A 27,113-nucleotide genomic window follows, 5' to 3' on the forward strand; every position below is an offset into this window, starting at 1 on the left:
GCTAGGAATAGTGAAAACATGGAGTTGTTAAATAGTAATCTTATAGGAGAAGCACAACATTCTTATACTTGTATGAGCATGCTCGGTTTAATTTGTATAATCCAAGTAAAGAAATAACATTTGTTAGGGCACAGTCATAGAAACGTCTTATATGGTGCCATGATCTCAACATTGTGTCGAATTGTCAAAAATCATCAAAGGAGATCAGCATCTTACCCCACTTGGAAGATGTAAGGACCTCACCCCACCTGGCCACGGCTCAGGGTGTAGGGGAAGCACCGCTCTGTAAAAGGGGCAGAGAACAGCCAAGCTGAAAAGTGCCACTTGTATCTCGTGTTGACAAACAAACATATATGAGCGCCAGACGCACTGTCTAATCTATCACTCAAGCTCCGTGAACAACTTGAATTTTTAGCTCAATATCCTTGCATAATAACCCTCTATTCAGGCTTATTGGCGTGGAACCACATTGTCCCCAACGTGAAACGGAGGTTAACAAATAATGGGAAAGCAAAGTACCAATCGGACGTTACAGTCCTCCTGTGAACTATCACACAGGATCCGATTTAGTGCTGGCATAGAAAAGCATTAAGTTCTATGGATAGATCTCTTCGCTGTTAGTACAAATGAAAACCTTTGCCTCGCAGCGCTAGTAGCACACAGACGGTCACCTTACCTCTCCGTCGATACTTCGAATCGGCATCTGAGCCGATCGGGGAGGTGAGGGAGACCGTCTGGGCTGCAGTATATGACGCTAAGCGCTATTGGTGCACCGAACGTCACATGGGTATAGACGTGCAGCATGATTGGCTGAGTTAAGAGCCAATGGGGGCTTGATGTTATCGTTACTCAAAAAGGTAAACAAAGCCCCGTAAACGGACTAATGTATGTAGCTTAAATAGCCAGAAATGAAGGCAAGGTTTGATCATTGTAAAGAAGATTACAAGAATAGGGTAAATATTGCATGCCGATCATATGTTCATTCGGCGAATGTTTTGAAAAAAATAATAATGTGTGAGCATATGTGAGAAGCTGTTTCATTACTTTATCTAAAGAAGTGCTCAATTATGCACTCTTTATTTGGACTGAGGTTTCAAACAGTCAAATGGTAACTTAATACTTCATGTTGTTATAATGAAGCAAATCGGTATTACAAAAATAGAGAGAGGTGTTGTGAAACCCTGTTCCTCAAATTGTTTATGCCCTGTACTGTTATAAAGAAGTGGGTACAAAGCACCCACAAGGAAAAGTTGTGCCACACCATGTATAAATGTCGTATGTAACAGTGTGGTGTTGCGCTGCACGGATGTAGACAGTCTGAAAACAGAATCTTACCAAACCTAATGTCTCAGAGCATGCATGGCATGCAGACCAGTTATATATACAGTTTTTCGGATTTTTCCAACAAAGGGGGGTCTGGGATGGAAATCAAAGGCTACCCCATGGTAATTTGTAATTTGTAATTTGTAACTGGGTTTTGTATCGCGCCAACTCACCGACAGGTCTCAAAGCGCTACTGACCAAGTACAGCAACAAGAAACAAGATGAAAGTATAGGAGTGTCTAAAGCTAGTGACCGACTACTGGAATGTAAATGCGTCTTTGAAGAGTAAATTCTTCAGGGACTTCCTAAAGTGGAGAAGGTTAGATTCTCTACGAAGCGCCTCCGGTAGCTTATTCCAGATGATAGGAGCCTGAACTGAAAAGGATCTGCCTCCTTTTGTTGCCAGCTTAAAGCGTGGGCAGGATAGCAAAAAAGAGCCGGACGATCGCAGGGCGCGCTTAGGTTCATATATTTCAAGCCTATCTTTTATATAGGCTGGCGCCTGTCCGTGGATTGCTTTGTGGCAGATGCACATACTCTTGAATTCGACTCTTTGTACTATAGGCAGCCAATGTAGCCTATAAAGCAAAGGGGAGGCATGAGTCCGCCTCGGCACTCCGAATATCAGACGAGCTGCGTCATTCAGGATAACCTGAAGACGATTGGTGGAATTTTTTGGGAGGCCAAGGTATAACGCATTGCCGTAGTCAATTCTAGACACTATTGTGGCTGAAACAATGGTTCGAAGCATATTCCTTGAGAGTAGGGGGGCGAGCTTACGTAGTTGCCTGATCAAATTGGTACAAGAGCAAACTACAGCGGACACTTGGTTAGCCATCGAGAGTTCCTGATCGATTTTCATACCGAGGCTCTTAACACTAGGGCACGGTTTAGGGGTAGGGCCAAGTTCTTGTGGCCAAAACAAATCATTCCAGAGGGAGGTGGAGGTTGAAACTACGAGGACTTCCGTTTTATCTGGATTGATTTTCAATAAATTGGACGACATCCAGTGTACTGTAAATCGTAATATATCTTGGGCCATGGACTGAGCCGATGGTGTGTTGTCGATACTCAGCAACAGCTGAGTGTCATCGGCATAGTTAAAAACTTTACAGTTCATGTTTGCCAGGGACTCTATCAATGGCTGTAAATAAAAATTAAATAAAAGCGGAGAGAGCGCAGACCCCTGCGGGACTCCACAGGCTAAGGTGCCCACATCGGAGACCTGATCTACCAGCTGGATCCTCTGCGTCCTCCCTGACAAGAAGGCTGTTAACCATTTGAGGGCTTGCTCTCCTATCCCGGACCTGGCCAATCTGTCCAGGAGCAGTGCATGGCTGACAGTATCAAACGCCGCTGAAAGATCTAGTAGTATCAGGGCGCTTGGCTTTTTACTGTCAGCCATGCATCTGAGCTCATCTAGTACAGACAGCATTACTAGTTCCGTGCTATGGTGGGCACGAAAACCAGCTTGCCGCTCCTGGAGAAGGTGGTGAGATTCCAAGAGGGATGACAGGGATTTTAACACGTGCTGTTCTAGTACTTTTGATAGAAATGGCAGCTGGGAGATTGGCCTGTAATTCTTCAGGCTGGTTGGATCTGTCCCAGGCTTTTTTATCAGGGGTCTGACGCGTGCCTCTTTAAAGGTAGTTGGTAATGATCCAGTAGCTAGTGAGATGTTTAGGAGGTCTAAGATCTGATCCTCTAGAATCGGGATTGCTAGTCGAAAAATGTCGGGCGGGCAGGGATCGGCGGGGGAGCCTGACTTGGTGGATGCTACTAGTTGTCTCAGGGTGGTAGGGTCGATTTCGGGGAATCTGGTGAAGATAGGGATTGAGGAGTTTAAAGGAGGCAGTTGTTCGGTGTGTATGACCGGATTGTCCTTCTTGATATCAGACAAGATGGTCGCTACTTTTTCAAGGAAATATCCTTGAAAGGTATCACAGTCGATCAATATGTCTGCCTTTTCCTCCTTCTTACTTAGCTCTTTCAAGATTTGGAAGGTTTCTCTCTGGATGTTTGTAGCGTTATTTATGCGTGTCTCGTAATAATCCTTCTTAGCTGATACAATAAGCTTTTTATATATTTGAAACGATGTTCTATATGATTCCCTATCGGTATCCTTTTTGGATTTCCTCCAACATCTTTCGAGATAGCGGAGCTTTCTTTTTTGATCGCGCAGACTTTGGGTGAACCAAGGGGCTCCTTTCTCTGCACCCTTTACTTTTTGTATCTTTTCGGGGGCTAACTCATCAATTGATTGGTATATCGTCGTTGAGCCCAACACGGTTAGTGCCCAATTTGAACACCCATTTTTGTTCTCTTAACAGTAGAAATCTGCTTATGTCGGCAATGTGTGGCGGGATACTGGGTTGTTCGATCACTGTCCATTGGAATGCAGTGGATGGATGGCGTGCCTCCAGGAAGTGATTCGTCAGTTTTGTGGCTTGCCTCTTGCACCTAATGGTGCTCTTGTGTTCGGATATTCTCACTCTGATCCTACGAGTGGTCATTCCAACATATTTTAGACTGCAGGGACATGTGATCAGGTACACCAGATTATCACTATTGCAATTTGTGAATTTGTTTTGGATCCAGGGTCGTGTTGTGCCTATGTCTATCTCGGTGGACTTCTTTGTTTGAGGACAGGAATGACAAGAACCACATGGATGGTGGCCTATCACTGGGGGAAGGTCCCATAATGTACCCAGAGCCCTGGGTTCTTTCATACGTGGTCTCGTGTGGACAAGACGGTCCCTGAGATTGGGACCTCTTTTGAAGGAAAACAGGGGGGTCTGTATTGTCGATTCATATTAGTTCAGAATGAACCAGTGACGTTTGACCACCTTCTGAATCTTATTGGACAATGTCCCAAAGGTGGTGACGAAGGTTAACCTGATAGCCAGAAACCGGTCCTTGGATGCTTGATTCCGGTCTGGGAAAGACATGGCTTGGTAGTTCGGACTGGACTGTTCCCATGAGGCACAGGGTCAGAGCTGATTTGCATATAGCCAGTGTCTAACCCAGGGTGGTGTGGAGTGCAAAAAAACGATGGATTTAGGCCCAGATCCTTGTACTGGGGTGAATGTATGACATTGTTCTACATTCTGTCCATCAACTGTGTTTTTTGACGAAGGTTAACCTGTCAAGGGGGGCTTTTGGATTGGTGATTCTAACAATGCCAAGCGGTTGTTATTCTTTGCTCTCTTGAGCGATCGCTGTACCAACCTCTTTGGAGACTTCCTGGTTATTAATTGTTCTTGCAAGGTTACAGAATGATGTTGGAAGGCTCCAGGACTGGAACAATTTCTACGAACTCTAAGAAATTGTCCAATTGGCAGGTTCTCCCGTAAGGATTTGGGATGGTGGCTGTCAAAACATAACAGGGAATTCTTTGCCAGTGGTTTTCTATAGAGTTCAGAATGTAAACCCTCTGCAGTGGATGTTATCAGTAGGTCCAGGAAAGCCAGTCTGTCTTTCCCCATCTCTATGGTGAAACGAAGGAAATCATTCCTACTATTTAGCCATCCCAAAAACTCTAGGCAGCTCTCACTAGTGCCCCTCCATACCACAAGGACATCATCGAATCTAAGCAAAGTGAGATTACATTTCTTCTTTGCCAATAAACAAGGATTTGAAATGGATGAGATACGAGAGACTAATACTGGATTGAAACGTAAATCCACCTTTACTCCACCCTCACATGCCATGCCTCCTAAGGTATTGGCCTTTGAGCAAGCTCTTGAGAAGAATATAGAAGAACTGTTTTCTCAACAGGAACAGGTCTTTTATAATTTCCCTAAAGAAGAGCAGTTGGCCTTGAGAAATTTGTCAGTATGTCCTGACTTAACAATAAAACCAGCGGACAAAGGGGGAGCTATTGTCCTTCTGGACACCAGCACCTATAGTGCTGAATGCCTCCGCCAACTAAGCGATAGGAAATCATATCGCCCTCTTGACGCCGACCCAACTGAAGAACTTAAGACCATCGTTTCCACTATGACTGAGGAAGCGTTAGACGAAGGATGGATCACATCTCAAGAGGCCTCCTTTTTATGTACTCCGCATCCTGTGACACCGTATTTCTACGCCTTACCAAAGGTGCACAAGGAACAGAGACCACCATCAGGCCGCCCCATAATATCGGGCATTGGTTCCATCCTCGAACCGTTATCAACATTTGTTGATTTCTTTTTACGTCCGATGGTGCAAGAAATGCCAACGTATCTCAAAGATATGGGTGATGTACTACGCCTCCTACCTGAAATTTAATTCGACCTAACCATGGAGCTCCTGGTTTCATTTGATGTAGAAGCCCTCTACACTTCAATACCTCAAGACGAAACCCTTGAAGTTATCGAACATCTTTTACAATCCAAAACATTGGATAGTATAACTCCTGTGAGTTTCATTATGGCTTGTGCAACTTTAGCTGTTAAGTACAATTTTTTCAATTTCGAGGACACCACATACCTCCAAGTATCGGGCACCAGCATGGGGAGCGTTTACGCTCCCAGCTTAGCGAATCTTTATGTTCACTCCTTTGAACAGCAGCACGTGCTGGCTGATACCAACCCCTTTCTTCGATGTATCAGAACCTGGAAAAGGTACATCGATGATGTCCTTGTGGTATGGAGGGGCACTAGTGAGAGCTGCCTAGAGTTTTTGGGATTTCTAAATAGTAGGAATGATTTCCTTCGTTTCACCATAAAGATGGGGAAAGACAGACTGGCTTTCCTGGACCTACTGATAACATCCACTGCAGAGAGTTTACATTCTGAACTCTATAGAAAACCACTGGCAAAGAATTCCCTGTTATGTTTTGACAGCCACCATCCCAAATCCTTACGGGAGAACCTGCCATATGGACAATTTATTAGAGTTCATAGAAATTGTTCCAGTCCTGGAGCCTTCCAACATCATTCTGTAACCTTGCAAGAACAATTAATAACCAGGAAGTATCCAAAGAGGTTGGTACAGCGATCGCTCAAGAGAGCGAAGAATAACAACCGCTTGGCATTGTTAGAACCACCAATCCAAAAGCCCCCCCCTTGACACGTTAACCTTCGTCACCACCTTTGGGACATTGTCCAATAAGATTCAGAAGGTGGTCAAACGTCACTGGTCCATTCTGAACTCAGATGAATCGACAATACAGACCCCCCTGTTTTCCTTTAAAAGAGGTCCCAATCTCAGGGACCGTCTTGTCCACACGAGACCACGTATGAAAGAACCCAGGGCTCTGGGTACATTATGAGACCTTCTCCCAGTGATAGGCCACCATCCACGTGGTTCTTGTCATTCCTGTCCTCAAACAAAGAAGTCCACCGAGATAGACATAGGCACAACACGACCCTGGATCCAAAACAAATTCACAAATTGCAATAGTGATAATCTGGTGTACCTGATCACATGTCCCTGCGGTCTAAAATATGTTGGGATGACCACTCGTAAGATCAGAGTGAGAATATCCGAACACAAGAGCACCATTAGGTGCAAGAGGCAAGCCACCAAACTGACGAATCACTTCCTGGAGGCACGCCATCCATCCACTGCATTCCAATGGACAGTGATCGAACAACCCAGTATCCCGCCACACATTGCCGACATAAGCAGATTTCTACTGTTAAGAGAACAAAAATGGGTGTTCAAATTGGGCACTAACCGTGTTGGGCTCAACGACGATATACCATGGGGTAGCCTTTGATTTCCATCCCAGACCCCCCTTTGTTGGAAATATCTGAAAAACTGTATATATAACTGGTCTGCATGCCATGCATGCTCTGAGACATTAGGTTTGGTAAGATTCTGTTTTCAGACTGTCTACATCCGTGCAGCGCAACACCACACTGTTACATACGACATTTATACATGGTGTGGCACAACTTTTCCTTGTGGGTGCTTTGTACCCACTTCTCTATAACAGTACAGGGCATAAACAATTTGAGGAACAGGGTTTCACAACACCTCTCTCTATTTTTGTAATACCGATTTGCTTCATTATAACAACATGAAGTATTAAGTTACCATTTGACTGTTTGAAACCTCAGTCCGAATAAAGAGTGCATAATTGAGCACTACTTTAGATAAAGTAATGAAACAGCTTCTCACATGTGCTCACACATTATTATTTTTTTCAAAAAATTCGCCGAATGAACATATGATCGGCATGCAATATTTACCCTATTCTTGTAATCTTCTTTACAATGATCAAACCATGCCTTCATTTCTGGCTATTTAAGCTACATACATTAGTCCGTTTACGGGGCTTTGTTTACCTTTTTGAGTAACAATAACATCAAGCCCCCATTGGCTCTTAACTCAGCCAATCATGCTGCACGTCTATACCCATGTGACGTTCGGTGCACCAATAGCGCTTAGCGTCATATACTGCAGCCCAGACGGTCTCCCTCACCTCCCCGATCGGCTCAGATGCCGATTCGAAGTATCGACGGAGAGGTAAGGTGACCGTCTGTGTGCTACTAGCGCTGCGAGGCAAAGGTTTTCATTTGTACTAACAGCGAAGAGATCTATCCATAGAACTTAATGCTTTTCTATGCCAGCACTAAATCGGATCCTGTGTGATAGTTCACAGGAGGACTGTAACGTCCGATTGGTACTTTGCTTTCCCATTATTTTTGAACCTCTGTTTCACGTTGGGAGCAATGTGGTTCCACACCAATAAGCCTGAATAGAGGGTTATTATGCATGGATATTGAGCTAAAAATTCAAGTTGTTCACGGAGCTTGAGTGATAGATTAGACAGTGCGTCTGGCGCTCATATATGTTTGTTTGTCAACACGAGATACAAGTGGCACTTTTCAGCTTGGCTGTTCTCTGCCCCTTTTAAAGAGCGGTGCTTCCCCTACACCCTGAGCCGTGGCCAGGTGGGGTGAGGTCCTTACATCTTCCAAGTGGGGTAAGATGCTGATCTCCTTTGATGATTTTTGACAATTTGGCACAATGTTGAGATCATGGCACCATATAAGACGTTTCTATGACTGTGCCCTAACAAATGTTATTTCTTTACTTGGATTATACAAATTAAGCCGAGCATGCTCATACAAGTATAAGAATGTTGTGCTTCTCCTATAAGGTTACTATTTAACAACTCCATGTTTTCACTATTCCTAGCAATTCTCCATCTTGGAACGGTGAAAGTTCCGATACAGACATCTAGTGGACACAGGTGATCTAAGTATCAAGATTGATTTTATAATTTTGAGCACTTTTTCTTTAATGCACATCAGTTCGTAGTAGCAAACAAGTGTATAGTGGTCCTGATGAAAGCAATGACAACATAAGTCATATATTGCAGAAACATGTTGACCCTAGAATACCTTACATGATCCAAGATTCATTGGAATGTCCATGTCTACTTTTTAATATTGGAAAAGCGGGTAGCGACAAAATAAAGTCACGTTTAGCACCCTCCTTTCCAATTTTATTTCACACACTTTTTTCTTGTTTTCTCATCCATTTTTGCACTACGACATCAGTCCCCTTCTCTTAACATCCTCTCAGTTGAGAAGTAAGACCACGTTAATCTCTTTGACCATGAGAGGGCTGTTACAATCTTAGCTCTCCATGAGTAACATAGTAGATAACACCATCAGTGGTCTTAGAAGGAACCCAAATGATGAAGGGCGGTTTCGTGTGGTGACTGATGGGCATCCTCACATGATCACTTGTTGGGTTTATTGTAAGGGTGACCCTTGTTTTCACAATTTCATATCTAACATGGTTGTGTAAATGTCCTGGAGACGCACACATAGCATTCTTATTCATGTTATTCTAGACCCTCTGACACTTTTTGTTTCATGAGCACAAGGATTCCCCTTGCATAATCTGGTCAAACCAGTTCTGGGGCACACCAGCCCCAGTCCCAGCGCGGTCTGGACAAAGGTAAAGGGGTGTATCCACCCCCTTCCTGGGTCCCACCCATAGGAGGGGACCTAGCAGGTAATCCAGCCCCCTAGATTGGTATAAGAATGGGAGCAGTGCCAACGCACTCAGATTATCCTGATGAAACATTTGAAGCAAAACTCTGGACCCTTCGACATCCTACTCGACGTAGAAGACTGAAGAATCTCCCTTGTGGTCAAGGAGTGACCACCCTGTGCAAACAGGCACCATCCAGCACCTCGACATCTGCTTTGTTGCAGTTCCCGCTGGAACTCGAGCAACAGAGATCGACAAGATTAAGCTTGCCTGCCTTCTACTAGCCCAATCCACCGTCCCTGCAGAGCTGAGACCCGTGGAGGTGACCGGAAAGGTGGGGCCCGCCATCTTGAAAAGACCACGAGATGCTGACCCTGCAGCCCCCAAGTGACCCTCGAAGCTGTACAACGGGGTTTGAGAATCCCCACCCCTGAGCAACTTTTGCACTGAAGCTCACCCCTCTACACTCAACGAGTGCTGCGTGGGGCCCTTCTGCTTCTTTTGGCTCAACGTGTTGGCCCGGTCACTTGCCCGCTGGCTTGTGGCTCCTGTGCCAATGAAACTTGAAATCCGACTTGTGATTTTGGTTGCTCCAGACTTGCACCGGCTCCTCTGAAAAGGAGCACCCGCCCTGACCCTCTTGGTCCGAGTGACAAGCAATCTTCCAGTCCTGCATGGATTGCTCTTGCCAAGTGTTGTTTTCTCCAATCTTGAAGCCGACGGCGCCGACGGCGAGAACCTTCATGGGACAGCTCATGACCCGCTCCTGGACGTCGCAGATGCCCCAGAGCCCACGTGGCAGTGGAGAGAAGCTCCTTGACAACCACCTGATTGCGCGCGACATTGCCTGGTTCCATCCTGGTTCCACCCTGGTCACTGCTGAGTGACCCAGACTCTGTCCCCTCTGCTTTCAGGTACTTTACGACTCTGATCCACCCTTGGATCACACCGGACACTTCTCCTTCACATCGCCTGCAGCATCTGCAGCTTCAAGCACCAACAACCTGCGGGACAAAACCCGATGCCACTTCGACCCTATGCACCCGCTTCCTGTGGGTGAGGTAACTCAGCAACGCCGGTGTTCCCACACTGGTACACACCTCTAGGATCTGTGTCTAAAGTTTTATCCTTCTAGGTTGAGCGGAAGTATCCTTAAACTCTAACTTTGTAACTTTTACGCACCATTGACTTTGCATTGGTGCATGCGTGTGCTTTAAGCGCTGCACCTGAATCCCGCGGGCTTTTCCCAACTTCAGCATTGCTAGTCCCGACTGCTCCCAGCGATTCCCTAGGCCCTAGGCCTCACCACTGTTCGATTGGTATCTCTTATACCACTTTCTTAATATATGGTTTGAGTGGCCACCCGCCCTCATCCATAATAGTGCACGTGGCAGTGGAGAGAAGCTCCTTGACAACCACCTGATTGCGCGCGACATTGCCTGGTTCCATCCTGGTTCCACCCTGGTCACTGCTGAGTGACCCAGACTCTGTCCCCTCTGCTTTCAGGTACTTTACAACTCTGATCCACTCTTGTATCACACCGGACACTTCTCCTTCACATCGCCTGCAGCATCTGCAGCTTCAAGCACCAACAACCTGCGGGACAAAACCCGATGCCACTTCGACCCTATGCACCCGCTTCCTGTGGGTGAGGTAACTCAGCAACCCCGGTGTTCCCACACTGGTACACACCTCTAGGATCTGTGTCTAAAGTTTTATCCTTCTAGGTTGAGCGGAAGTATCCTTAAACTCTAACTTTGTAACTTTTACGCACCATTGACTTTGCATTGGTGCATGCGTGTGCTTTAAGCGCTGCACCTGAATCCCGCGGGCTTTTCCCAACTTCAGCATTGCTAGTCCCGACTGCTCCCAGTGATTCCCTAGGCCCTAGGCCTCACCACTGTTCGATTGGTATCTCTTATACCACTTTCTTAATATATGGTTTGAGTGGCCACCCGCCCTCATCCATAATTGTGCAACTTTCATATGTTATATTGTGCTTTTGTTTAAACGCTTGTGCCCCTTTGCTCATAAAGAGTACTGGGGATTATTCTGGTAATAAATACATATATATATATATTTTTTTTTTGTCCTCATTTGCCTTTTCTCAATAAGGAGCATACCAACCACCTTGCACGGCTTGTAAACGTGATTTGATATATTGGTAGTAGAGATGTCCCATAAGAAGAATTATAGATGTTTTTTTACTCAATCTAGGTATCTTTCAACCTGTAGGACCTTTAACATGACTTGACTGACCCTGATCCAGGAGTATAAGAGGCATAATCATTGGAACCGGGAAAAAAATAAAATAAATAAATAAATAAAAAAATAAAAAACCTGAGTTTATCTCCAGTTAATTAAAAGGTTCCAAAAAGCCATATGCCTCTTACTAGTTGTTCTTTTAAGGTCCATTTTAGATGTTTCATATAAGGAGGAAAGCCACCGAGAGTGTAATGGAGGTGTTTTCTCTACCCAATTTATACAAATTTGTATTCTCGCCAGCAAAATTGCATAGAAGAGAAAGGACCTTGCCAATCCTTTGATGTTATCTTCCAATCCAAAAATGACGAGAGAAAGGGTTATTTCTAAAGATGTATTTAAGATAGAGTTTAAAGTTTCCTTCACATTGATCCAGAATTTTTGGATGTCTGGACATTCAAAAAACATATGTATGTCACAGGCCCCTGGCCAATTGCATTTGTTGCATTTTTTATTTGGTAAGAATTTAGATAGTTTTAGTGGGGTTATATATGCACGATGTATAGAGAATAGATGGTTTTGTCTTAGCCATGAAGGCTTTACTGTTTTGTATAGTAGAGAAAAAGAGTTTTGCCATCTTTCCTCACATGAGGTACCAATTGCCGTTCTCCATATATCGTCTGGGAGTTGAAATTCCCCATCAATTTCCTCCAACAACTGCCAATACCAGGTAGTTACCTCCTTTCCCCCCATAGCTCTTTCCACCAACTTTTGTTCTGTTAAGCTTGTTTTCCCTAGGTTCGCATCAGTACGAATCTGAGATCTCACCCAACTATTTAGTTGAATATATTTAAATCTTGACAGCCCTACACCAACCAGTCCGTATAACTCATCCCAGGTTATAAGGCTGCATTCTTTGAGTAGTTGACCCCATCTTATAATACCTGATTGTTCAATTATGGTGGAAAGACTATCCCTCAGACAAAGTGGCAATCCTGGTGAATCCCAAATGGGGGCGTAGTTGGAATAATATGAGAGACCCAGTTTCTTTCTGATGCTGTACCATATATTTGCCCATGATTGTACGATTTTTAATTTAATGTTTTTGAAGTATTTCTGACATCCAAATTTAAACATAAAACTATCCGATGTTAGATTAGCCCCGATTAGCATAGCCTTATACATGGAGTCAGTTGCAAGATTAGATGGCATCTTTAAAAGCATTCTTGAGTGTGATAGTTGGAATGCCCATGAATAATACAGTAGATCTGGCAGTGCAAGGCCTCCTTTCTCTCTCCTTCTCCTTAGCTTTTTCCACGCAATTCTTGTGGTTTTGTAGTTCCATATGAAGGAGTTTATTTCTCTTTGTGAATTTTCAATCATTTTTGAGTCAAAGGCAGTAGGAATAGAATTGAAAATAAAGGTGAATTTTGGGAGGATACACATTTTAACCAGGTTCACCCTGCCTAAAGTGGAAAGTGGAAGATGTGACCAAGATTTTAAAAGTTTTTTGGTCTCAGTGTGTATCTTTTCCAAATTAATATGCCCAATTCTCGCCACTTCTTGAGTTACTCTAATTCCCAAATAGCGCATCGATGTGGATTTTTTGCCCCCAGCTGGATATTGGGTATGTTCCAAACCATTATCTCACTTTTACTGGAATTGATGTCATATCCTGATATTCGTCCAAATTCTTCTGCCCGATGGATAACTATTGGGTATGCTCTAGCTGGGTCTGATGTAAAAATCATAATATCGTCAGCGTACATTGCTACCCGCCTTTCCCACTCTCCAAAGCTAAAAGATGGAATATTAGCCTCGTCCCTTAAAAGCTGAGCGAACGGTTCAATGTATAGATTAAATAGGATAGGGGAAAGCGGGCAGCCCTGTCTTGTGCCTCTAGTTATATCAAATGGTTCGGTTAGAGATCCATTAACCAGTAACCTGGCAGAAGCAGTACTATATAGCTGTTTAATTATCCTACGAAAATTCTCCCCAAAGTTGAATTTTTTCAAAACAGCGTTAAGATATAGCCAGTTAACCCTGTCAAATGCTTTAGTTGCGTCTAGGGTTAATGTGGCCAATGGTAGAGAGAAAGCCGTAGCAATATCTATAGCTCCCACAGCCTTATGTGTAAGCTCCGCTAGTTGTCTGCCCTTGATAAAACCTTTTTGGTCAGGATGAACGATTTTTCCAATGACACTAGCCAGTCTTGTAGATATTATAGTTGTGAAGAGTTTATAGTCATTATTAAGTAATGATATTGGTCTGTATGACCCACAGTCCAGTGTTGATTTCCCTGGTTTCGGGATGAGCACGATTGTAGCTTCTCCCCAGGTTTTTGGGGGCTGCTTCCCTTGTATCAATATGCCATTGAAAAGTGACGTGAGCACTGGGGCTACTATATCTTCAAGAGTTCTATAGATTTCTCCAGGAAGTCCATCTGGACCAGCCGCCTTTCCTTTTTTAGAGTGGCGAATTGCTTTCTTGACCTCATCTTCAGTGATCTCAGCCTCCAGAAGGTTGCTCTGGCTTATTGATAGAGCTGGGAGGTTTATGGCTTCTAGCCAACTATCCCTTGCTTGCTGATCGTTAGGGAGATTCTCTTTATAAATCTCCTCAAAGAAATCAAAGAAGGCTCTCCCTATCTCTGAACTAGTGGATCTTGTTTCTGCTTCTCCAGGTATCTTAATTTCTCTGATGTAATTGAGGTTTTTTTCCGCTCTTATTTTCCACGCTAGTACCTTCCCTGCAGCTTCTCCAAATTCAAATTCGAGGATTTACTCGCTTCCCATCAACCTGCGGGACGAAACCCAACGCCACTTCGACCCTATGCACCCGCTTCCTGTGGGTGAGGTAACTCAGCAACGCCGGTGGTCCCACACTGGTACACACCTCTAGTATCTGTGTCTAAAGTTTTATCCTTCTAGGTTGAGCGGAAGTATCCTTAAACTCTAACTTTGTAACTTTTACGCACCATTGACTTTGCATTGGTGCATGCGTGTGCTTTAAGCGCTGCACCTGAATCCCGCGGGCTTTTCCCACCTTCAGCATTGCTAGTCCCGACTGCTCCCAGCGATTCCCTAGGCCCTAGGCCTCACCACTGTTCGATTGGTATCTCTTATACCACTTTCTTAATATATGGTTTGAGTGGCCATCCGCCCTTATCCATAATTGTGCAACTTTCATATGTTATATTGTGCTTTTGTTTAAACGATTGTGCCCCTTTGCTCATAAAGAGTACTGGGGATTATTCTAGTAATAAATACATGTATTTTTATAATATATTCTTGTGTGTTGTCCTTTCATCTGATATTACAGGATTGTGATTGGTAAAACAGCTCGCTTAACACGACCTCTTGAGTTTAGCCTTTTAGGCTGCTTAGTCCATGCTACCCCATGGATAGCTTGTCTATAAGGTTGACTTACAACCAGACACCATAAGGGATTGTTTGGACTGATACAAGGTGGTTCCAGAATTGGAAACATCATATATCAGGCCAACTTCTCACAGTAAGGGAATTTGACTACTTGGGAATTCGTCTATCTGACTGTATGCAGTGGGCCCCCCCATCTCCAGAAATTGTTGATGGGTCATAAAAGGGTTGTGGGGGCATTGATTAAAGAGCATTGCTCATCCTCATTTAGGCTCATAGCCCCAGTCCTAGATATTTATAGAGCTAGGGGAATTAGTGCAGCACTTTATGGGGCTGAACTTTTGGGATTAGGTTCTATTGACCTTCTTTTAAAATCGGAAAATACATTTCTAAAGGACCTAATGTCACTTCCCCATAGCATGCCCACGCTTCCCCTACTGCTAGATATGGGCTGCCGCTCGATCAGAGACCAGGCCCAACTGCGCCCGCTTCTACTTTGGGCATGTTTATGGAGAACCCCCGAATTTGTTAGGTACGCAGAGGGGCTATCGGAAATATTGTCAATGCATGGATGGTCAAAAATCGGGTGGCTCACAAAAGTAAAAACAATGTTCGACAGCATGGGTCTTGGTGATGCTTGGGCATCTAGGAGTGCTCCCCCTAAATCCGTCCTCAAGACCTTGTATTGGCAGTGGGTAGCAAACAAACTTAACTCAAACCCGAAGCTTAGCAGGACATCCACTGAGTTCCTTATGATCAAGGATGTCCCCCTTTGCGAATCGTATATGGATCTGATCTCTAAATCCTTTGACCGAGCGTTGTATTTTAAGTTTAGGGTAGGCCTACTCCCCCTGAGAGAATGGTCTGCCCGTTGGAACATTCCACCCCAAACCTCTCCATTTTGCATAATTTGTACTTCTAGAATTGAGTCTGTAGCCCATTTTCTATTCAAATGCCCGGCCTATAAAACTCCAAGGCCCTTGTGGCTAAAGCCCTTAAGCAGGGAGCTTGGTACCAGATACCATACAGTCGCCCTTAGAATTTTGAGGTATGATGCCAGGCCCCTGTATGTCTGTGGCATGGCCAAATACCTTGGCTGGGCTTGGTCAATCAGATGCAAAAGGTAAAACTCATTGTTTAATTGCGGTCATGTATTGGACCTTCTTATCCAATTTATTGGAAAGTGTATAATTTTTATTCGATTAGTATTTGGAGTTTAACTAACATGATTTTAATTGTTGTTTTATGTAATGCTTTTATGATATTTTTATTGTCGAAATAAAGCTGATTGACTTGACTGACATAAACAGCAGTGTAGACGTAGGACTGAGGTCATCTAGATCTCTACTTACTATGTTAGACTTAATTAGTTTTGCCAGCTAGCTCAGAGGTCACTAGAAACTTTCTCGAATGTTCAGGAAAGGGTTAACTGTCCTGATTTAGACAAGAAGGGATTAGTTTCTGACAACCGCATAAACATGACAACTTTGCTCCTCCAGAATAAAGAGTGTATCTATAGAGTTGTGTGAAAACAATAGACAGCTATTTCCCTCAGTCAATCATGCATACTAAGTTTCACCAGAGTGCAGAGAAACAGAGAGACAGGCGTTTTCAATAAAAAGGTGTCATTTTATTGAGCAGCCTTCTTTCTCATGCAAGAGAAATGAATTGCCACAATTGCAATATTATTATAAAGTAAAGTGCGTACAGTAAAAGTAGTATTATGAAATAATACTGTAAAAGCATTGATATGGTTTCTTAGCCATATGATACTTTAAAATGGATAAAATATATACATACATAAAAACATTGACTAACGACTCAACTGGTGCTTCTAATACGCCTACCCCGGTGTACGTGGGAAGGAGTAAGTAAGTTTGCAGTTTTAAGTTAAGTTAAGTTTTTGCCAAGTATCAGAATCAAGAATTCTCTCTTAGGTTTTAATCAGCTCCGTACCTTGGTTATAGAATGAAGGAGGTCTTGTATCTCGTTTCTCAGGACTCAATCTCCCAGCAACCCGCGAGGGTGACTTGGGAACACCGGAGCTGGATTTTCTAGGCTGGAGAAAAAGACAGCGTCTCTCTCAGTGCGTCAAAGGGAGGGGCAGTTTCCTTCGGCTCTCATAACAGCTGGGCTCCCAGGCATGTAGAACGTCGCTCTGCTCCTAACCACCGTGTGTTTGCTTAAGGCAACGTTAGTATATTTATACCTGAAAGGTGCCAGGTTTGACGTGAGGTTGGACATAAGACGTCACTAAGAACTAACAGTTCTTTCTGGACTCCAGGAAATCTTGTGCAAATCAAAACAAAAGCAGGGGGTTTTCCCGGGCTGCTGGAGGCTTGGTTTGTTTAAAGAACGCGTTGTGCTTTCTAGGAGTCTATGGGAGTAGTAGTTGCCATGTTTTGGACTGCATGGGCTATTACTAAATATGGATATGATTCTTATGCCTTTATAAGGATATTATTTGTTATAACCACATAAGGGCATGAATCAGGAATATCGAATTAGGGTCCTAGATAGAAATACAACACCCACTCCACGTATTAATGTCCATCATTATTAAATAATAAGCAATATAAACATATAACGATGCATGTGTGTTTTCCAACCCACCCCAAAATACATAAATTGCATTTGAAATGGTATATGGTTTATACACGAAAATGAGTATTGGTACTGTACGCTTTTCAAGCAGGGTTATCATTCAGTTAAATGCATATATATATCAGCTGAATGAATCACGAACATTACACATGAAATGGCTCTGTATACAGAAAAGAAGTTTGAGACCATTTCATCACATATTTATACGATATTGTACATGTGCTAGAGGCTGAGGTAAATATTGTCTCTAACGTCTCTAAAAACAGAAGCTCTATTCTCTAAGAATAGTTCTACTTTAAGCAGAGTACCATGTGCCAAAAAAGTAAATATTTTGAAAGTGGAAAAATGATTTCGCTTTCTGGGGAAAAAATAGTTCCAAATGTTTTCAGTAGATTTGTTTAACAAAACTGAAGGCCAAATTCAGAGTTCAGGGAACGCTGTGTGCTCATTGTTTTTAAAGGTTATTCTCGTTGTTAGGAGAGAACATCATATCAGACAGACTCGCAAAAAATTGGTCTACAACATCGGGTGAAAGTTCGACCAAGTTTGAAAATACTGAAACTGTGCAGTTCTGTGCATGATTGCTATCATCGATGTTTGGATCAGCAATGCTCACAGAAGGTTGTACCTGTTTGGTGCTGCTTTCTTCTCGTACTTCACCGCCACCTACTCGTAATGGTGAAGTCTCAACGAATGCCGTCATCAGAATAGGTAGCCGCTGGGGACAACACGTTGCATGAGTCGTTACTGGACAAAGCAAAGCGTCGATATCCATTGGTACTGCTGATGGTAGAGTAAGACACACGTCCAACACGCATTCTTCTCCGCATAGCAGACATCGAAGCACAGGTAAGACGCAATCTTGCCAGATTGGTCTGAATGAAATAAACCAGGTTGTACTCAGATCTCTTAGCCGGGCCAATCCGAGGACCTTAGTGATACAGTCTCGGTATCGTATTGCTAGGATCGTTTCTTCCATCGTTGCTGGAGTCTTGTCTGTGGATTGGCTTGCCATATCGGAGCAGTGTCAGTTGTCACCCACTTGGAACCACGCTGCAGGAGCGACGATATTCCCAACCCTCTACCCCTGCACAGACTGCAGTCCGTAATATATATACCACAACAACCTACAGCCTGAGCCCGGGGAGAGGGAAGGGTAAAAAAAGAAACAAGGGGAAGAAGAAGGCTACAAAGGACCCAGTACGTCTCCAGCTCCCTTTATTCTCGAGGGGAAGATAGGATTAACCTCCCACCCTGCAGAAGAGAGACAAAAGAAAGGACAATAATGAGAATCACCCCCAGGCCCTTTCTCTCTGCGCATACCATAACGTGATCCAACAACAACCCCTTCTCCTTCTTACCCGATGAGGGATTCAGTAGTCCTTTATCGGAGACTCGTATTTCTTTGACTTGACTTGAGCCTTCTTATGTAGTAACAATACTCGTATTGTTTCTTCGTTTCATTATTAGCAGTAGGGGAAAAGTCTTTAGACTGAAAAAAACCCTTTCTAGTTGCTGCGTGATATTAGATTCTCTAACTCCCACTTCCCGGAAAACCCGAAAAAACAGTGGCCACCAAACATGAAAAACAAACAGCGACTAGCAGCCGGTCCGTGAAAGCACCTCAATAGCACACAAGGAAGCCGATAGAACTATAATACCCGGAAGTGAATGCTCCGGCGTGTTTCTTCTATCTGCACGCAGCCGCGTACAGACCACATCAAAATCTGGAGCAAGTTTAAAAGTCACTCGCTATACCCAGCGCTCCGACCTCCTGAATAATTTCCAGAATACAATCGTTTTCTTTCTTAGCAGAACGAAGCCTCGCTCTGCTGTCCGGAAAAGTCCATTAGCGATACACAAACACAGCAGAAAATCCCAAATGCAAGGTCACAGTCCCAACGGGCTCATACAGGAAAGACAACGTGACCGGTAGCGAAACCAAGCAAGGAATGCCCAGTCCAGCTCCTCTATATACTGTCACATGAGGTAGGGAAGGGAGGGGTGTGACCTTCAGCATGCGCACAGAGAGAGGACTAAGGTACAACCCTGACTAAATCCCAACAAGCAGAAGGAACAAAAATAAAATTCCTGCCACAAATCTCAAAATTAAAGGTAGGCCGCCAAAGAGGGAACGGACAAAATTCGGGAAGATGCCCGGAACTGTTTCAAAGGGTGCTAACAGTCCTGAAAAAACTGTCTTAAATACATGTGCGATGCCACTGGTATCAGACATGTTTAAGATTTGACTTAACATTTCTACGAAATGCACTGGGCAATTTGTCGATAAAAGGGTATGTATCTCTGCTGCTGTCCTTGCAACTTGCAGATCATACATTTCTTTGGACGAGGTCAGAGGCACAGTAGTCTGTAAAAGAATAGACTTCATTCTGCTTGAAGTATCAATTCGAATGGAAGAGATATTCACATAAAGCCATATTGCCGTCTCCATGTCTGGATTGCTGTTTGGATACAATACTTGCATACAGCAAACGACCCTGGAAGTAACAGTTACGAGATAGCATTCTCCTGGCACCATTCCACAACAGCTGTGGTCATTTATTAAAACTTTGGAAAGTTGTCTGAAAAATGGCTCTATCTGTTTTGCAGGAGAGCCCTGCAGGTGACATGAAAGGTTATTTGAAGACCCTTCGCAGGCTCCATGTAAGTTAATACCTTGACACAGAAGTGTACCGCTTAGTGATTTTTTACAATTATTGCCACTAAGGAATACGTCCTTTTTCCCTTCTTCGCGTTCAAGCTTCATATTCATAAAATGAAGCTTGAACGCGAAGACAAGCAAAAAGAAACAATTTGGGTGCAAGATATCCATGCCTAAGCCACATATAAGAAACATCAACCGGATTTACTCCACAAAAAAACAACACCACACCAGGGGTGGGAATAGATAAACACGCCCTCCCCCAACAAGAAGGCGGATATAAAGTTGTCCTACAACATATCAAAAACAAGCCCTGAAGAAGACCTTAATAAAATCGAGAGTGAAGGTCCCACATCGACAAGGTCGAAACGCGTCGGCGAAATTATAACGGTCATATAATCACAAATGAACATTACAATAAGTTAAAAATATCTGGTGGAAAAAACATAAATTCCACGATATATATATTATGAACTAATAATATAAATTTCATTTGGTGATTACATTGTTTAAGGACCACCAATTAGACATGTGGATATGATCAAGAAGGTAGTTAATCTTGACAACATCAAGAAAGTAGGACCTTTTGTTTGTATATACATAAAGCAAGTTATGATTAAGAAAACGTGCAATCTTGCAAATCTCAGTTAAGTAAGATTTGGTGTTTGTATATACAAGTGTTGATTTCATATTTTAACAGGAACAACAAAAGAATGTAGATATATGTACAGTATGACGAACATGATGTAAATATTGTTAATGTATATTATATATAAAATGTATAAACGGTGTGTGATATAAAAATATATATACAAAAAAGCAGAAAAATAGACATTGAATACACAGAGCCAATAAAAAGGACCTCTGTAAGTAAGATACCTGTGTAATCTATGGTGTCAGGGGTAACTCTTTTTGAAATTCCAGTTTACCTGATTCAAGCCCCTGTTCTCCTTAAAGAATCATCCCCTTTATATAGACAAAGTTCTGTCAATTGGTGGGATTGCTTCCGGATTTCCATTGATCTTTGCATTTTCTTTTGTTACATTTGTACATTCTGATGCTACATCGTTGTAGATTGGTGTATCTTCACGAACTGTTGCAATTTGGGTTTCAAGAGGCACAAGTTCCATGGCTTTGTTGCATAGTCCCTTGTTATTTACTGCAGGTTTATCGAATGTGATTAGTCTCTCAGTTTGAACCTCTTGGATTGTAGCACAGTTTGGTCTTCTGCTATTTCTTGGTAGTCCACTGGGCCTGCTATTTATTATCGGCCACATGTTTGTGGTTTCACCAGATCAATGGGAACAATTCTGGTTTCCTTTTTACCAGCAAGTGGCGGTAGTACTACTGATCTTGTTCCGCTGACAGCTAAGACAGGTACTGCCTTTCTGTAAGAAGGCCCAAATTCCTTCTTCACCGCGATCTTTTCTCTGACCAGATCCCCAATCTTCGGAATCCAGACAGGTCTTGCTGGGACAGGTGGTTCTTCAGTGGTTGTTGGCTTAAACTTTATGTTACTTAGACTCTTTCTTGTTTCATGCAAGTCCTGTAAATCAGCCAAACAATCTTTGATATCAAAAGTTTTTTCTTCCACCACTGAAGTTTGACGATCCAGATCCTGGATAATCATTCTAGTACCAAACAAAAGTTCATACGGACTGATACCTCCTAGAGAATTTCTTGGCATGTTATTAAGACTACGTTGGACACTAATTAAATGTTTGACCCACCCATCACCCGAACCTAATAGCCTCGCCGTTATAGATTGCTTTATGTCACGGTTTTTTCTTTCCACTACCGCATTTCCCTCAGGATGGACCGGAGAAGAGTACCGCAATGCAATGCCCATGCTGGTCATGGCCTCTTTGTAAGCTCAAGAGCTAAACGCAGGACCCTGGTCAGAATGTAGCATGCCAATTGCGTATGTGCCGATAAAGACTCGCAAATCTTTTATAACAGTTCTGGCGTCAGCCGAGCGCTAGGGCCACATTTTCAAGTGAATTTTGTCTTAATAACTATGGGGACGCATTTCTCCAGCTGGATTTCTGCGTATAGATCGCCTGATGCTTTCTAATAAAGGTGTCCTGGCAATAGTCTGGTCCGGTTCACAACTGCAATCTCTGTTGCAGTCTGGACAATCCATTGCAAATTTGTAAATTTGCAAGCTCATCCCTGGCCACCAGTATTCTGATTGTAATTCTATTAGAGATTTCAAGATCTCTTAGTGCCTCGGACCCAGTCCCATATGTGCGTCTTGCATCAATTATGTATGTATTACTGAGTGGATAGTTGAGAGGTAATGCTGCATATTCGCCCTTTAATGAGGCTTTTACCGCCAGCATGGCTTCTCCATCTATGTGTTTTTTAGAACGCTTTTTTGTGGCTACGGAAGCTGGTTGAACCGCTTCTGCTGTGGCTCTGTTAGTCAATGAATTCCCTGCAACGTGAACGCCATCACGTTGATGACTCAGTGTCTGTATCACGTGAGTATTTTGTAGTTCTTTCTGTAAAAGAACTACCTGTTCCCAAAGCGTTTTATGCTTTATTGTGGCACCTGTGTCATCTTTGGAACCATTTTTGCTCCATGTCTGCATGTCACTGTTGTATGACTTGACGCAGTAATGCGAATCGCACACTATTAGTGTGGGGAATTTGTGATCGGCATTTTCAAGCGCCATCTTCAAAGATCTTATTTCAGCTCGTTCAGCTGAACAGTTTCTGAGTGATTCAGTTTTGGTAATCATAGGTCTGAATTTACCAGAGCACCAGCGACCTTTGACAATCGTGCACACTGCATTGTAGGATTTTTTATCTACATCGTATCTGTCTATATAGATTACCCAGGTATATTGTTCGAGAGGCAGAATTTCGATTGGCAGAGGATATTCTTGTTCATATTCTAGATCATCTAGTTTTTTCAATTGCGGGTCAAAATAGTATTTCACTTCTTCTGTAGCAAGAGATTTTTCCCATTGTATCCATTTTAGATCTAATGCCACTGTATTCAGATTGCGTGGACTTGTTAATGCCTCAAGGGCAGATTCTGCTGTATAAACAGTTATTCTCTTGCCTTGGGCTAGGGCTCTTTCTTTTGCTACAGCAGTTTCAACCGCAGTCAGAAGTTTTTCAGTAGAACTGAATTTCATTTCAGCCTGAGTGTACAAATGTGATTTGTAAGCTATAGGTACCGTTTCTCCCTCATTAGAGGTCAGGTATGTGAATCCGCATCTTCCTGGGATGACTCGGATTACAAGGTTGCGAATGTTGTCGCGAGTTTGCAATTTTGTTTTAGCTAACATGTCTGTTTGTAGTGATCTTAAGATTTCTGTGTGTTTCTGAGTCCAATTTATTGGTTTGAAATCAGGTTTTATTAATTCATAGAGAGGTTTAACCCTCTCTGCATAATTTAGAATGTATGTTCTACCGAAATTCAGGAAGCCTAGTATTGATTGTAAAATTTTCAGCGTTTTTGGTGCTTGGAGTACTGCACACTTCTCTAGGAAGTTGTCTGCCAGGCTTTTGCCTTCACTTGATAATTCATATCCTAAAAATAGGACTGTTAGATGGGCAATTCCTGACATTTTTAAGTTGAATTTGTAACCCTCTGATGCTAAGTATTATGGTGTTCACTCTTTTTAAGTGAGTCTCCAGGTCATCGTCTGTAAGATAAATGTCATCGACATATGATAATGCCTCATCCTCATATATTTGTAGTAACTCTGTTACCCTTGCTGAGAATAATCCTGGGCTATTCTTGAATCCCTGTGGGAGTCAACAAAATTGTTTTTGCGACCCCATTATTGAGAAAGCGGTCAAATACCTGCTTTCAGGTGCAATGTTTTGACAGAAGAATCCATTAGAGATATCTAATGTTGTTTTATATTTTTTGCGCATGATGTTATTCATAAGTGCTGCACTGTGAGAGTTTTGTACTCCAAAAGTTCTGCAGCAGGAGTTTAAATGTCTGTAGTCCAAAACTAGGCGATATGAATCGTCTGGCTTGGAGACACGAAACAAAGGATTGTTCATTTGTGAGGTGCATGTTTCAGTCACCCCTTGATATGCAAGTTGATCTAAGATCTCCCTGTCTTGCTTTTTAGCTTCTTGTTTAACTGGGTACTGCCTTTGTGCAGTGGGTTGACTTTTTAACTGGATTTTGTGTGGATGAGACTCCTCATCCCACCCTACATGATTCTTATATAAAGCAGGAGCATTTTCTTGCAAATGTGTAATTTTTTATGAATTGTAATATGATTTGAGAAGGCAGGCATAATCATTACTTCGCCATGAGGGCACTCCCTGACAAACTCTGGTGGTCAGTCTTTTTCAGCTAACAGGCTGTCATAGCCTTTAGAAAGTTTCTCCCAAAAGAGACCTTTTATTTTCCTAGTTTTATCTCCCTCTATACGTAATGTTATTTCATATAGTTTATGGGGCACACTAACTTGTGTGTCTGCAGTTTCCACCTGAATGTATTCATTCGTGTCCACTGTTTCCAGAATATTCATCAGGATCTTGCGAGCTATGGTCACTTCTGCTGCGCTGTCTAGCATTGTCTGGGCCCACTCTCCGTTTTTCAGTTGTATCCTCAGAATCCTCGGCATGTTTAATTTTAATACTTGCTACCATCTTTCTGGGAAATTGTGATTTTTTTACTTTGATGAGCAGGTTCTTTGTCTTTGGACTTGACGTGCTCTTCCTTGTGTTCTGACCGTCCTCTTCTTTCCGATTTATGTGAGGAAGTCTGAAAAGATCGAGAGGGACATGTATCAATATCTTGATATCTATCAGGTTTTCTCAATTTATCCCTGTCTCTAAGACTGTATCTTTTCTCAGAGGGTTCCCTTTGGGGAGACTTGCCTCCTCGGCCAGGAGATCTTTCTCTCCATTGAGGAGACCTTCCTCTGGACTGGAAACGTTTTTCCTTGGGAGTGGATTGTTTATTACCCTCCCAACCCTTTTTTGGAGTAATTAGATTATTTTTAATAAATGTTTTTTCAGGATTTTCAGTTAGTTGGGGTTTTACTGGTTTCCCACCCAAACTATCTCTTCCTAGTTCTTCCTAGGATTTTTCTATGATTCTGGCAAGTTCAAATGGTTGGTCTGTTATATCTGTCTCCTTCAATTTCTGCAGGTACTTTATATCGTCCTTTGCCATTTGAACTAATTCTCTATATGCCTTTGTTAATTCTTTTAGTTTACCTAGGAGTTCTTCGCTTGACATTGTTTCAATGTCTGGGTGTGTTGTGTGGCTGGCTAGAACCGGCCACGTGGCCCCTGATCTACCTAGTGGACCGTGCCTGGTGATGTGATTTTGATGTTTTAGGGCGCCTTTAAACCAGAGCAGGTGCTCTTGGTAAGTTAGTGGGATTTCAACGTCCTTGAAAGGAGTGTATATATCCGGAGGTTCCTCTATTATGTAATAGTGGAAATCTTTTGTCACAGCGTGTGCTGCTGGAAAATTTATCCATGTGTAGAACACCTCTGTCTGTCGATACTCATATACCTCTATCATGAATAAGACCGTACCACCTCTTGGTGATAGTCCATTTTCTATAAGTTTAAGAGTTATATAGCCAGATTTTGCGAGGCCCATAGGAATGAATGGGGAGTATTCCTTATTTGCGATTAGCAATTTGCTAATCGCAAATAAAATAGCGATTTCAAGGGTGCCAGGGGTGTCCAAAGGACACCCTGTAGCATCCCTGAAATGCAAATTTACACAGGTGTTGCGCACACACATGTTTAAAGGACATGTGTGTGTGTAACATGCAACAGAGAAAAATGCTCTAAAGTGCATTTTTCTATTTTTTCGCTATTTACCACGAAGTCAGACTTCGTGGTAAATAGCGACCAAATATTGCGAATTCACAATTTAAAATTGGTTAATGAATTGCATTTAGGGAATCTCTAATAGAGATTCCTTAAATGCAATTCCTCGCAAATATGCGATTTCGCAAATAGAGATTTTTGCATTTGGGATGATGAATCCCAAATGCAAAAATTGCGCTTGCAAAGGGCCAGATTCTTAGAATCTGGCCCTTTGCGAGCGCAATTTCCTTTCATGAATCTAGCTTATATTGACCGGAATGATTATAGCATTTGGGTCATTTTCTTGGATGGTTGTGTCATCCGTTAGGAGTTGAGCTGCTATTCTAGCTTGCTCCCTTTCGTCTTCACTTTCTCCCATTTTACTGACAGAAAGTTTTGTTGCAGATCAAGTTTCAAGGAAACAAAGATTAGGTGCACAATATTTTGGAACACTGTATCCTTCAACGTTGACTAAACCCAAAACGAATACATAGGATTCTCATCTTACTAAGTTCCGACGGATATTAACCTTTCACCCACTCCAGACGTCCATTGGAGTTTTTTACGGGAGAAAGGGGTCTGTGTGAAAAGCACGACTGAGTTACTCTAGTGTCTTGCGTTAGTTTTATCGCCTTACCAAGCGTTGGGCGCCATGTAGTGTAGTTCCCATATTCCCAATAGGCTCTGCGCATTGGAATAACATAAACAGCAGTGTAGACGTAGGACTGAGGTCATCTAGGTCTCTACTGACTATGTTAGGCTTAATTAGTTTTGCCAGCTAGCTCAGAGGTCACTAGAAACTTTCTCGAATGTTCAGGAAAGGGTTAACCATCCTGATTTAGACAAGAAGGGATTAGTTTCTGACAACAGCATAAACATGACAACTTTGCTCCCCCAGTATAAAGAGTGTATCTCTAGAGTCGTGTGAAAACAATAGACAGCTATTTCAATCAGTCAATCGTGCATATTAAGGGGCAGATTTATGATGGCCTTGCGCCTCTTTGCGCCGCAATTGCGTCACTTTATTTGACGCAACGGCGGCGCAAACAATGCGCCCTATTTACAATGCGACGCATCTAGGAGATGCGTCACGTTGTAAAGCCCTGCGCCATAAGGAGGCGTTCCTGCACAGGGGGGGGGGGCGTTCCTGCACAGGAACGCCTCCTGAAAGTGGCTGAGTGAAATCTATGAGA

General features: G+C 42.9%; 1 protein-coding gene across 1 annotated transcript in view; it reads left to right on the forward strand.

Annotated features, from left to right (window-relative positions):
- The window catches only part of IL1RAPL1 (interleukin 1 receptor accessory protein like 1), a 2,420,186-nt gene that overhangs the window by 1,632,308 nt on the left and 760,765 nt on the right, over positions 1–27,113 (forward strand). The window lies entirely within an intron of this gene.

The sequence above is a fragment of the Lissotriton vulgaris genome, chromosome 8, assembly GCF_964263255.1.
Source record: "Lissotriton vulgaris chromosome 8, aLisVul1.2, whole genome shotgun sequence".
NCBI lineage: Eukaryota > Metazoa > Chordata > Amphibia > Caudata > Salamandridae > Lissotriton > Lissotriton vulgaris.